The following is a 14,196-nucleotide window of genomic DNA, read 5'->3' as shown; positions in this document are numbered from 1 at the left end:
AACCATTGTTCAGCATAGTGTAGAGGGAATTGAAAGAAGTTCTAAAATCCTGTTGAAATAGTCTTAATGGAAAGAATTTCAAAAGGACAAAGCAGGTGGCTGTTGTATAACACAGTGTGGGGTGAATTTGTTAAATAACTATGTGCAACCTAATATTGTCTAGAAGAATTTTCAATACAACTTCTTAACTTTTCCTCTCACAATGCTGACCCCTCAGTCTTAACTCCTAAAACATTCTCCATAGGAAAATTCCTTATTCAAAGTGTCTCTGTGGCTTTAGATAGCTCTTGGCATCTAACTGGTGCATGTGTCTATACTTGTATGTATTGGTTCATGCACAATTTTTTCGCTTTAGCAACTTACGCACCTCTGTTTAGATGTGGGCAGTCGAACTAATTTAATATCTAGCCTAAGTCCCTGCCTAGATTCAGCAGACTGTGACTTATACTGTCTTACATTAAAGTAAATAATGCACTGTAGGAAGTAGCTTCCGTTAGTGTATGTATGCCAGTGATTCTAAAAGAAATATCCAGAAAGCTTCCATGCCTAGGATATATAAGCTACTAAGTAGCATAGTTTGGACAAGAGAATATGTGTTCCAGTGAAAATGTGTGTTAGTTGAAATAGGATGAAAAATATCATAAACACATTATTTTTTTTCTAAGCTCAGCACCTGGTAATTCCAAGTAACCTTTTATCAAGTACTAAATAGGCTCAATCCTACTTAGCTGCCATGGTCAGATGGTATTAGGTATATTCTAAATGAATGGTTGTAGTCTAAAACAATTCTTGAAGGACGGTAACTAAATAATTAATTTGATTAAACAATGAAATTTGTAATTAATATATAAAAGAGTGTGAGATATTCACTTTCACAATGTTCAAAAATGTTACTGAAATAGAAAAGTTAGTTGTAGCTTAAATGACTCAAGTCTTACCAGCTTTGTATATCAGGGAAAATAACATTTCAGACCAACCATTCACTTTACTATACATAATGTATAGTACGTATTATTGGTTGGTGTTGTAATCAATTGCCCATAGACAAATCTGTTTTGAATGTGAACAGTATGCCTTTAATTCTTTTTCCTTTGACTCCATTTCTAGCATTAATCCACGTGATAAAAAATGAAACACTATAATAGCATATTACTGCTATTTTCTGCCTTATTAGACAAGATAAATTGTGTAATCTTCTTTCATAGCACAAAGTGAGGTAGAGTCATTTAATTACCTGTGATTCAAAGCAATTTAGGCAAGTCTTTCTGATCATTACCACAGAGAATACAGAAGCCAAATGTTTTAACAGTCAATGACAATATCAACCACAAGGCAAAATCAGTCCTTGAAAAGGTTTGAAATACAGTAGAACCTGCCGTTTAACCAGGCCAGAGACCTTTGCCTGTAAAAGTACTCCTCAGGGGCCCAGCGCCATGGCCTAGTGGCTAAAGTCCTCAACTTGAATGCACCAGGATCCCATTTCGGCACCAGTTCTAATCCCAGCAGCCCTGCATCCCATCCAGCTCCCTGCTTGTGGCCTGGGAAAGCAGTCAAGGAGGCCCAAAGCCCTGGGACCCTGCATCCATTTGCGAGACCTGGAAGAGCTCCTGGTTCGTGGCTTCGGATCGGTGCAGCACTGGCCGTTGCGGTCACTTGGGGAGTGAATCATCGGACTGAAGATCTTCCTCTCTGTCTCTGCTCTTCTCTGTATATATATCTGACTTTCCAATAAAATAAACAAATCTTTAAAAAAATAAATAATCCTTGGGTTAGCCTCCTGGGACACAGTATATCACTTCCTTGAGCAAAGTCACATACTTGTTCTAGTCCACTGATACTACTTCTTTTTTATTGTATTAGTACAATTTTTGCTGTCGAACTTAATACCAGTAACACGATTTACTGATAGGTATAAACCGGTAACTATATATATATATATATACATATATGTACATATATATATTTATATTTATATATGACAGTTTCTTTTTCCAATCATCTCTCGATAGGTAGCTGGGTTGTTTCCGTTTCTTTGATTTGGCAGATTGTGTTACTATTAACATACAGTTCAGGTCACTTTCTTTTTTATGAATACTACATAGGAATAAAAAAAGTTTGAAATTCTACCATTTGCAACAAAATGCTCCCAAATGGAGAGTGTTATGCTTAGTGAAATAATACAGTCCCCAAACTACATGTAGGTATTCAAATATATATAAACACACACACATATATATGTGTATATGTATATACACATGCATCTCTATTCTCATAGATGAGCTGTATAATGGAGGCTAGCATAACGGGAAATGAATATATGTTGCATTTTGTATTTCTACTCCCTAATAAAAGGAGGACTCTCAATGGTGTCAGGTGTGCTACCTTTACCCATACCTAAAATGTCATAAAACTTTAAAAACCATGAAGTTTTACTTGCAATTTTTGCAAAAGGACCATACTACGGTGATAATATTAGGAAAAATGGTGGAAGGGAAAAAATAGAAAGAGAGGAAGAGGAGGAGGCAGGATTTCTGCATCTATAAAATTTATCATGGAAAATAGTAGTAGCAATGAAATATAGAAATAAAATGAAATGTATGTATGAGCCTGGCATAGTGGCCTAATGAATTAAGATGCCACCGGCAATACCTACATATCATATGGATCTTAGCTGCACCATTTACATGGCCTAGCTCCCTGCTAAATACCAGGGAAGGCATCAAAGGGTGGCCCTAGTGCTTGAACCCTGCACGAACATGGAAACCTGGAGAAAGTTTCTGTCTCCTGACCTTGGCCTTGTCTAGTCCTAGGCATCATGACCACTTCAGAAGTGAACCTAAAGATAGAAAAAGAATCCTTTATTTCTCCATTAGCTCATTCCCAAATCTTCGGCTTCCAAATAATTCTTCCCCCCAATATATGAAGTTTTACAGAATATACAATCCCTGTAAAATGCATTAAGATAGAAGATAGATAGATAGATTGGCTGGATTCTAAATTTAAGCGCAAAAGCTTTCCATATGCTACTGTCTCAGTTTTTCATATAAGGAAATAAAGTTGACACAAATTAATTTTTTTCCATGAAAGTCAGCTAAGTGAAATCATTCAGTTCAATCCTATGCTCTATAAATCTCAGCCTACAAAAAAATTCAAACTGCAGCTCTCCCTTCTCCAGCAGCCTCCTACACAAAATATGTTTTTAGAAGACTTTTTGGCAATAATTTTCTAGCTACAGTAAATAAAACATAAGTTTCTAGTAATTCAATTTTTAGAATTCAATATAAAGAGCTCCTCAGTAAAGAAAGTGCCAAAATAATTATTTGTCTTGATAATGCACTAATATGAGCTATTATTCTACTTGATTTCACTAGTAAATGTACCATTATGTTTTCCTGAGTTTCGTTTCTGATAAAATTTAACCAACAACCTTTTCATACCTGTTACTTAATGGGTCAAGCTGAATTGATGAGACAGAAAATTACCAATTGCTTAAACCGTTAGCTAATAAAATTTGCCTGTTTTTACTTGGTCTCAACACAACAAAATGACATCTGGGAGAGTTAGGCAGTATCTGAAAACTTCCTTTGTCTTTTCTTCTAGCTGTGTTAAATAGAAGTCCCAAGTCTGACAGAAAATGCCAGCATTAGGTTATCTGCTGGTCCTTTTACCATTTCACTATTTATAAAGGAATATGAAACTTGAAAACAAGTTCCTGTATGAGCTTTAGAAAGAGTACACATGGATTTTGCAATTCAGTTTGCTGTTTGGAAAAGTGCTACAGGATGTAGGATTTAATTCCAGTGCTCTTTAACATGTGTGTGCTTATAAACATTGCTTAGCTTTCCTAAAATGGTTTGATTTTTTTTATATGTACAAAATGAAAATTCTGCCTATTCAATTGGTGTCAGAAAGGATAGAAGCAAAATGCCTCAGTGATGGTAATGTTTCTAAAGTCATGTGTTGTACATGTAAAAAAACATGCTATATAAAATTTAGTTTACAAAAATCTTTTTGAAGTTATTCTTCTCCAAGTTCCTTAGTAATAGGTTATTGCATAGAATAATCTTCATCCAAGATTTTTATACACATTTGTTGGCTAATTCTTTTGGAAACTCACTATATTTTTAAAATAAGGATTTGTCCACCACAACCCAAACCATCATTGTTGGTGTTTGTATCACAAGGTGGTTGAGATAGGGTGGTCTCCATGTTGATTTCAACACACACACACACACACACACACACACCTTTTCAATATGGGAAGAAAATCTATCTTATGCCTGCTGATTTGCCTAAAGTACCTTCCAATTTGCATTTATTTTTGATAATATAGTAAAGTCACCTGAAAATATTCAGAACTACATTTGTTCATAGTGTTCCAGAGGTGTTGCCTTAAAATAAATTCATTTTGGAAGTTTAAATTTTTTGAACCTAGAGTTCCATAGTACTGATAAGTCTTTTCTCCCTGTATTTCTAGGATAAAATGTAGAATTCAAAGTTTATCCATTAGCTACGTATTTCCTTCATCCAAGATTGAAATATCTGCTACATTCCGATAAAGCTCTCAGTTCTTGAATGCAGTGATTACACACATGTGTTCATTGTGAAATCACCCAGTCAGGAATACAGGCATAATTTCTATCCAGTTTGCTCCCCTTAAAAAAACAAAAACAAAGCAACAGGCCGAGTAAAAATTCTCACATCTGAGAACCAAGTTATCTTCAGCAGCCCACTGGAGTCACTTGAATCACTCCATCATTTTTGACATCTCTCACTTGGTTCCTATTTATTTATTTATTTTTTCAAAGTCTTGAAACTGTGGATTCTTTTCCATGGCTACTTGATGTGATTTTTTTTTTTTTTTACTTTCCTTCTGATAATAGTTAAGTCCATTTCCTTTTGAAGAATTGCCAATCAACTTTTAATCATAAACAGCTGGTAATTTCAATCAAGTTGTTAGATTTAAGCAGGCAGCTAGGATGAATGGGTTTGTGGGGTGGAGGAGATACCAGGCAAACTGCTTTTTCTCCCTGTAATCCAAATTTAGGCAAATAAACTAATTTCAAAACACTTAAAAGATACTTACAAAACTTAATTGTAATGAGCATGGAAATGAGATATTTTGTTTCACTTTGCTTGTTTAAACTATATTTGGAATGGCTATGATTACTGATGTTTAACAAGATGGATATTCTAGAATTCAGCTAACGTTTTGAATTAGATGAATCACTTTGACTTCTGGTTTGGATTATTAAGAAACGATTTCTTATCTTTTATAAGATGTGTTTTATTTATTTGTTTATTTATTTGAAGGCACAGTGCTGGTTCAATCCCCAAATGGCCAGAATGGCTGCAACTGGACAGGTCTGAAGCTAGAAATGTCCTCCAGGTCTCCCATGTAGATACCGGAGCCCAAGCACATGAGCCAGCTTTCACAGATCTCAGGTATATTGACAGCAGCTTGGATCAAAACTAGAACAAGTTGGCGCTAGAATCACTCTGCAGTCAGTGGTTTTACCCTCTAAGCCACAGTTCTGGCCCCAAAGGTGATTTCTAGCCTTTGAAAAGGACATTTTGTGGTCAGTGTTGTGACACTGCAAAGCAATACCACTGCCTGCAACATCCGCATCCCATATGAGCATCCCATATGAGCAGCAGGTCCATTTTCAGTTGCTCTGCTTCTGATCCAGCTCCCTTTTAATGGCCTGGAAAAAAGTATCAAATGACCCAAGTGTTTGGTTCCCTGCCAAAAATTTGGAAGACCTACATGAAACTCCAGATCCGGGCACTCTGTTCATTCAACCCTGGCCGCCAAGATGGCTATCTGAGGAGTGAACCAGCATGTGGAAGATTTCTCTTTGTTTCTGTCTCATTCTGTAACTCTAACTTCAAACAAATAAATAAAAGGAAGAGAAAGAAGCCATATTAATGAATCTTCGTTGTGTCACATTTGGAGATTTCTTTCCCATTCACTCTTTGTTTTATTTAAACAGGTAGTACTTAGGTATTTTTTAGTAGAGTGAAATATTTCAATATATATATGCAATGAAAAAAAATCACACCAGGCAACTAGCCTCTCCCTTATATTCTTTTTTATGTTTGAACTTCACTAGTTCCTTTTATCATGTTCTTTTTTACCAAATATAATACATTAATGTGAGCTGTAGTTGGGAAATTCAAAACTCGATATATCTGTCCGATAATTGCAGTACCTGCCATTCAATCTCCCTCCATTATGCACCTTATATCCTTCTTAGCTTCTGGTAATCATTATGATAAGTTCATATCCACTATTTATTTTTATCTATCTGTGAGGAAGAGAAGAAAATAGATCGCTAGAATTCTATTCCTCTGTTTCAGAACCCACGTGCCCTCAATACGTTGGAACTCAGCGCACACCTCCCACAACAGGGGCAGAAGCTCAGTTATTCAGTCATAGGTGCTGTCTCTCATTAGCAGGAAGCTGGAACCAGGAGCTGTAATAGCAGAACAAAACCAGGCCTTCTGACATGGGATGTGAGACTCTTCATTGCTTGGTCAAGTGTCAGCTTCAGTTTGCTTGCTTGTTGCTTGTTTGCTTCCTTTTCAATTTTCCACATATTAAAGAAAACCTAAAACTATCATCAGCAAGGAATGGAGAGGAAAAAACGCATTCATTAGGGTGATAAATTTTGTTCTTCCCTAAAATAAGAACTGATGTCTTTATTCACATAAGTTTAGTACTTACACTGTTGGACTAACTTGTTACTTCCCATTCTTACAATATTTTTGTAAATTTTAAAATGTATTCCTCTGTCTTGTAAATGAATCAAAATAGTTCTACCAAAGATTAGCTTGATACATCCTTCCTACCCTCTTGTTCAGAGCAATGCCTCAATCAGTTCTGGAACCTTTCAACACCTGCCATCAAATACCAACTGTGTACTTGACTGAGAATAATCATTACTTTATGCAAGATACATTATTCAAGATACCTAAGAAAGCTGTTTATAGGAGGAAGAAAATTATCCTCCATAAAAACAAAAATGAATTTCAGCAAATCTTTCTGCGACCCTGCTCTTAGAAATCTGGCCATTACTGTCATAATCCTGTTTATTGCTTCGTCTGTGACTGCACTCACATGCCACACTGCTCCTCAGCCACAACAGCTTCTGTTCTGTCAGCATTTGCCTACAAACATTACACAATATGTTTATCAGAGTGATAAGCAAGCAGAAATTTATGTGATTTTATTTTACTAATTGTTCATGTATGGCACTAACACTACTGGGATTATTATATTTACAACTGATAAAATTTTATAATGTGTGCACTTAAAATTTGTTTTATACATGAAGAAAGTGTTTTGTGAAATTACGTAGATGATAATAAAAGAAGTTGGATCTAGAGTCAAAGAAAGTGCAAGTTATGTGCTATATTCTTTCTTTAAAAATTTACTTTTTGTGCTCGCTTCAGCAGCACATATACTAAAATTGGAACGATACAGAGAAGATTAGAATGGCGCCTGCGCAAGAAAGACATGCAAATTCGTGAAGCATTCCATATTTTTATGAAGAAGTCAAGCTTTCACTATACGCAGATGACATGATTCTTTATATAGAAGAGCCAAGAGGCTCAACACAGAAACTCCTAGAACTTATACAAGAGTTTGGTAGAGTGGCAGGGTACAAAATTAATGAACAAAAATCAACAGCCATAGTGTATGCAAACAGCCCCAAGATGGAAAAAGATCTAACCAGCAAAATACCATTCAAAATAACAGAGAAAAGTATGAAGTATCTGGGAATTAACCTAACCAAAAATGTAGGAGACCTATTTGAGGAAAACTACAAAATACTTAAAAAGAAATTGAACAAGACCTCAAAAGATGGAGTAACATCCCATGCTCCTGGATAGGTAAAAACAATATCATTAAAATGTCTATATTGCCAAATGCAATATATACATTCTACGCAATCCCAATCAAATTGCCCAAAACATTCTACATGGAACTGAAAACAATGATTCAAAGGTTCATCTGGAAACACAAAAAAACCACGAATAGGCAGAACCATCCTGAAGAACAGGAAGTTAGCAGGGGGAATCACAGTTCCAGACCTCTGGACATACTATAGGGCAGTGGTTATCAAAACAGCCTGGTACTGGCACAAAGATAGAGAGGAAGATCAATGGAGCAGAATAGAAACACCAGAAGGGAACCCAAACAGATACAGCCAAATAATCTTTGACAAAAGGACAAACGATAATCCAGGCAAATGGAAAGGTTTGTTCAATAAATGCTGTTGGGACAACTGGTTGATGGCCTGTAGAAACAAAAAGATATCAGCTCACTTAAAAGGCAAAATTCCGGGCTTTTCCAGCAGGATGCCCCATTACCTGATAGGATGAGGGATCAGCAGAGGGGTCACAGAAGGCATTACTGTGACACTGACTGGCATTCAAGAACCATACTCGGGGCTAGAAAATGTAAGGCATACGTGGACCAATGCCCTGACACTCTGACCCCATTGGACGGTTTAGAAGGGCCGGTGGAGTCTATGCAGGAGGCATGACAGTCTATAGGACGCTCGGGGCTGACCAGAGCAACCTCTGGCATAGTTAACACTGGCTGGCAACAGGCCTGGTTGGAGAGCGTGGTGGAGGCCTTGGCTGCGTGGAGCCTACCACTAAGGGGCACAGGAACTGGAGGGAGGCTGAGTTCTGGTCGGGTCACAGTTGTAATCCCTTGGCACAAATATCAATTCGGCTTTGACGCACCATGCCGGATTAGACCACAGCACAGTTTGGTGCTCTGGAGGACCAGGATAGACGTTGGATGGGCTCGGCTAGGCCTCAACCCCATCTGAGCCATATATGAGATATGCGTGGGTATGGACGAGCCGTGGCTGGGCTGAAACTCTCAACAGCAGGAACCAGAATGGATTGAAGAGCGGAGCTGGCCGAAGGACCTGCTGGAATGCGTGAAGCCCGACACCATGAAGGAGTCGGAGGGAGGAACCTGAACAGATCCTCTGACAGGACACTGACTCTACAAATAAACACAAGAAGCATGGAGGTAAATAACCCAGAAGAGGCTTTGGAATGTGACCCACTGGAATACACTTGGCTCGGGTTGGGGCAGACCAGGCTGAGTCAGTTCACGTCATCCACTGGCAAGCCCAAGTGCTGAAACTCTGTGGGGGCCTGGCCGTGTTTGGTTGCGAAAAACAAAAAACAAAAACAAAAAAAAAACAGTACAAAACACAAAATGCCAAGGTGAAATGGCCTGTGCTAGCAGGGAATGCAACACCCGACCAGCACTCCTCCCACTGGTTTAGGTGAGGGACAAGAGTGTGATGGGCAGAGCCGGGGAGAGATGCGATACTCATTGGTTCCAATGGAGGTCAGGGCTCAGAATAGAACCAACCCAGGGGTTAAAACCATCAGCTGATCGGAGTGATGGACTGTGGCGGGCACTGTGCTTACTAGTAGTACATGTAGGAGCCTGGACTGGGAATGCCTCAAAGTTTTTTTTAGGGGGATTCCCCTGAACAAAATGGAGGAATCAAAGCATTAATCAAAAAAAGATGGAAAATGGAGTAGATGAATCAACCACCTCAGCTTTATGCTTGCAGCGGAAAACTGGACAAGGGGAAACCCTAAGACGGACTATCAGTGGACTCTGCACCAGCCTCATCATACCTGGACTGTTGCTGATGATATGTTGGAGCTTCTAATTGATCGAGGTGACGCTCTGCTGGCTCTGCCTACAAACCTGAGAGGGCCTCCCTAAGAGGCGGTTGAACTTGAACTGGACAAGTGGGATGCTGGACTCTGTATAGTGTAAACTTTTAATTAGGGAATCTCAACGGAACTTGAGCTGTGGTTATGCATCAAGGTGAAGGAATTCATGATGGGGGAAGGGTTTGGGGTGAAGGGGGGGGGAATCCCAGTACCTATGAAATTGTGTCATGTAATGCAATGTAATTAATGAATAAATGAATATTTAAAAAAAAAAAAAAGAAACAAAAAGATAGACCCATATCTCTCACCATACACTAAGATCAAATCTAAATGTATGAAAGATTTAAACCTGCATCCAGAAACCTTCAAACTTTTGGAAGAAAATGTCGGAAATACTCTGCAAGATCTAGGGATAGGTCCCTACTTCCTAAAGAGGACCCCAAAGGAAATAGCAATCAAGACCAGAATAAACAAATGGGACCTCATCAAACTAAGAAGCTACTGTACAGCTAAGAAAACATTCAACAAAGTAAAAAAGCAACCCACAGAATGGGAGAAGATCTTTGTGCACTACGTAGGTGATAGAGGGCTAATCTCCAGAATATACAAAGAACTACAGAACAGCCAAAACAGCCAAAACAAACAAGCCACTCAAGAAATGGGCAAGGGAAATGGGCAGACACTTCACAAAGGAACAATCCCAAATGGCAAATAAGCTTATGAAAAAATGCTCAAGTTCCCTGGCAATAAGGGAAATCCAAATTAAAACATCAATGAGGTACCACCTAACCCCAGTAAGAGTGGCCCACATGAATAAAAGCACCAACAACACTTGTTGGCGAGGTTGCGGGGAAAAGGGAACCCTACTCCACTGCTGATGGGAATGCAGGCTGGTACAGCCTCTATGGAAATCAGTATGGAGAATATTCAAAGAACTCTAAATCAACACACCGTATGATCCAGCAATAGCACTCCTAGGAATATATCCAAAACACCTGTTTTATGAGAAACGAACATGCACTCCTATGTTCATAGCAGCACAATCAGTAATTGCAAAAACATGGAAGCAACCAAAATGCCCATCAGTAGACTATTGGATAAGAAAGCTGTGGTTCATCTACTCCATGGAATACTACTCAGCTATTAAAAAAAAAGCAAAATGCAGTTCTTTGTGGCCAAATGGGCCAAACTAGAAACCATAATGCTAAGGGAAATGAGCCAATCCCAAAAGGTTAGATACCACATGTTTGCCTTAATTTAAGAAGATATGATGTTATGCATAACATGTTATGTTATGGATGTTATGTCATATGTAGTATATAAACTAAAATGGAAATGTGAATGGGGTGGTCAAGAAATGGGGTTAAGAAATCGCATTTACTTTTATCATGTTGGCTGCTCAACACTATGTCAATTAATTCCATAACGATGTTAATTGTTGCTGATAATATGTTAGTGCTTTTTTTTGATCGGGATGATACTCTGCTGGCTCTGTCTTCAGACCAGAGAGGGTCTCCCCAATAAGTAGTTGGACTTGACTGGACTATAAGATGTTGGACTCTATACTTGGCATATGCTTGCTAAGAGGGAATCTCAACTGAACTTGAACTATGGTTATGCAACAAGGTGGAGGAATCCACCATGTGGGGAGGGTGTGGGGAAGTGTGGGGAGAATCCCAGTTCCTATGAAATTATAACACAATGTAATTAATGACTAAATTTAATTAAAAATAAAAAATAATAAAAAATAATAATAATTTTAAAAAATTACTTTTTTTTTTAAAGAATTACAGAAAGGAGGAGAGAGAAAGAGAGAAAATCCTACACCTGATCCTTCACTACCCAAAGGTCCAAAACATCCAGAATCAGGATGGTCTGAAGCCAGAAGTTTTTCCACATCCCCCATATGGTTTCAAATTCCCAAACACTTGATTATGATCCACTGGTTTCCCAACTGTATTAAAAGGGATCATAACCTGAAATGAAGCAGCAGGAGTTTAAGCTAGTGCCACTACAGAATGTTGGTTATTACAGGCAGTGGCTTTATTTGCTACCTCACAGTCAGACTCCTGCAAGATTATTAATGAATAAACAGCCTTTTCATGTTTTCAGTTGTATTTTATATTGAAAATTTTAAAACAGGTATACTAAGTAGTATACAAGCAATGTTTTTGTTAATGGCTGTGATTATAAAAACAGTTTCTCTCCCAGAAGGTTCTATGTGCTTTTACTTGTACTTCTGTGACTTTATCAGTAGCAGGCAAATGTGTCAAAACTTATATAGTTGTATAATTTTAATTTTATTACAATTAGCATTTGTAACCCTGCTTTTGGTTTAAAAGGTTAAACTTAGAAGCAAAGAATCCATTACAGGAAAATAGAAGGTTGAATATGAGAAGTCTTCAAGTATTGAAAAAGTTCACATAAGTTGTGTAGTATAAAAAAGTGCTTAGATATTTAAAATGCTCAATCTAAATTCATCTTTAAACTGTGTTTTCTAGAAATGTTTTAAAATAGCCTGTGCAGTAAAAAAGATAAGCAAACCAGAAATATTTGGGAAAAAATTTTAATTCCCACTTGTTATTACTGTATTCTTAAAAAAAAGACGTTTCCTTTTGAAACTTAGACATGTTTTTTATTTTAGCGTAAAACATGGATCATAGTATTTATTTGGAACATGTGAAGATATGTCTTGTCCATAGCAGAATAATTACTTATTAAATCAGTGCTACTTAATAATTCATTATAATGTACCAATCCATCTTAACTTACATGCATACATTTAAGATCTTTCAGGCTATGAAATTATGCATTCATGAATTATACATACTAATAATGCAATAAATCTAATGGAAAAATCCCAAGAAATTTCAATATAGCAATATAATATATAAAAGTTTTGATACCTACAATGATAATGAATCTAAAAGATTAGATACATATATGTGCGTGTGTTGGAAAGATGTTCTCAAAAATACTGTTTTTAAGAAGAATGTCATTATTCTTAAGAATATGTACATTTTGGGAGATATATATATATGTGTGTGCGGGTGGATGTGAACAAAATTTTTGTATTTTATGGAACTATACTTCTGCACCTTTCCACCTACTTGGGTCTCTTCCAGATGAAACCCTGCTGCTTCATCTTGTGTGGTTAAAGTGTGACCAAATGTAATTTAGTAAGGAAAGAAGTGAAGGGCCTCGAAGCATGAAATTTAAAAATGAGAGTCACACTTTTCATATTGAATACTAAATATTAAATCAAATTGCAAGCAACTTGGTGCATTTTTTTAAATACAAGAAAGAAGGGACATTTCCATCATTTATTACACTTAAAGCAAAAATTAGAATAATTGCTGCTAAACATCAGACACAACTAGTTAGGTGTTGTTTACTGGGATTCAATGTCTCTCCTGAGGTGCATCTGTCAATTACAAGCATACTGTCAAATCCAGGATTTAACACATATTGTACACCACATGGATGCATGCATGTGAGTCAACGTTAATTCTTATCTCTGTAGAATACTATTTGGTCCCTTAATTTTGTTTGTGTAATAAAAACTTTTCCACAGAATATTGCATTCAATTCTTGGCAGTTCTCTCCTCTTTATTTCAGATGAGAAGTTAGTTTAACCTGACCGAAATCAGAAAAGTGGAAGACAAAAATAGAAATGGCATTAGATATTAAAATATTTTTCCAACATCTTCACTGAACTAGCAAGAGATTCAAGAGATATTCATAAAAGGGTTACTTTTAAGAACATGTGATTTTATATAATAAGCAAATAATAGGCTAGCATGTGAGTTTAATAAGTAAAGTTTGAATAGCCTAACAATTTCAATCTCAACTGTGAGACTATTCAAAAACTTAGTGATTTGTACAATGACATCATTTCATCCATCTCAAAATTAAAAAATAATGATTTGGATTCCTGTAAGAAAGATTTGGTATCAAAACAAGATTGGTGAAAAATCTAGACTGGGAATAACATTCCTACCTGTAACGTACAATCTAGGCATAATGGTTTAACCAGAGTTCAACAAGGGCATCAAATATCAAAGGAATAATTTTGTGGGTTTTTAAAAAATTTTTTATATTTTTTATGTCTTCTTTTTTCATTGATTACATTGTACTATGTGACACAGTTTCACAGGTACTGGGATTCTCTCCACCCCTTCCCTCACCGTCCCCCCATGGTGGATTCCTCCACCTTGTTGCATAACCACAGTTTAAGTTCAGTTGGGATTCCCTCATTGCAAGCAAAACTAAACTTAGAGTCCAGCATCTTGTAGTCCAGTCAAGTTCCTCGGCTTCTTGGGGAGACCCTGTCTGGTCCGAGGGCAGAACCAGCAGAGTATCATCCCGATCAATTAAAAGCTCCAACTTACCATCAGCAACAATTAAATTCGTTGTGGCAAAGGAATAATTTTGATGGAACATATGCAATGGGAAGTTTAAAATCATCTTTGC

At 37.1% G+C, this 14,196-nt stretch overlaps 1 non-coding gene across 1 annotated transcript; it reads left to right on the top strand.

The window, feature by feature from the left end:
* The first annotated feature begins 7,442 nt into the window (after nt 1-7,442).
* LOC131481984 (U6 spliceosomal RNA) lies at nt 7,443-7,549 on the top strand. Its single transcript, XR_009246689.1, has one exon. It is a non-coding gene; the product is annotated as a U6 spliceosomal RNA (small nuclear RNA).
* The last annotated feature ends 6,647 nt before the right edge of the window (nt 7,550-14,196 follow it).

The sequence above is a fragment of the Ochotona princeps genome, chromosome 1 (genome assembly GCF_030435755.1).
Source record: "Ochotona princeps isolate mOchPri1 chromosome 1, mOchPri1.hap1, whole genome shotgun sequence".
Classification (NCBI taxonomy): domain Eukaryota; kingdom Metazoa; phylum Chordata; class Mammalia; order Lagomorpha; family Ochotonidae; genus Ochotona; species Ochotona princeps.
Note: the sequence above shows the minus strand (reverse complement) of the source record. Positions and strands in the feature narration are given on the sequence as shown.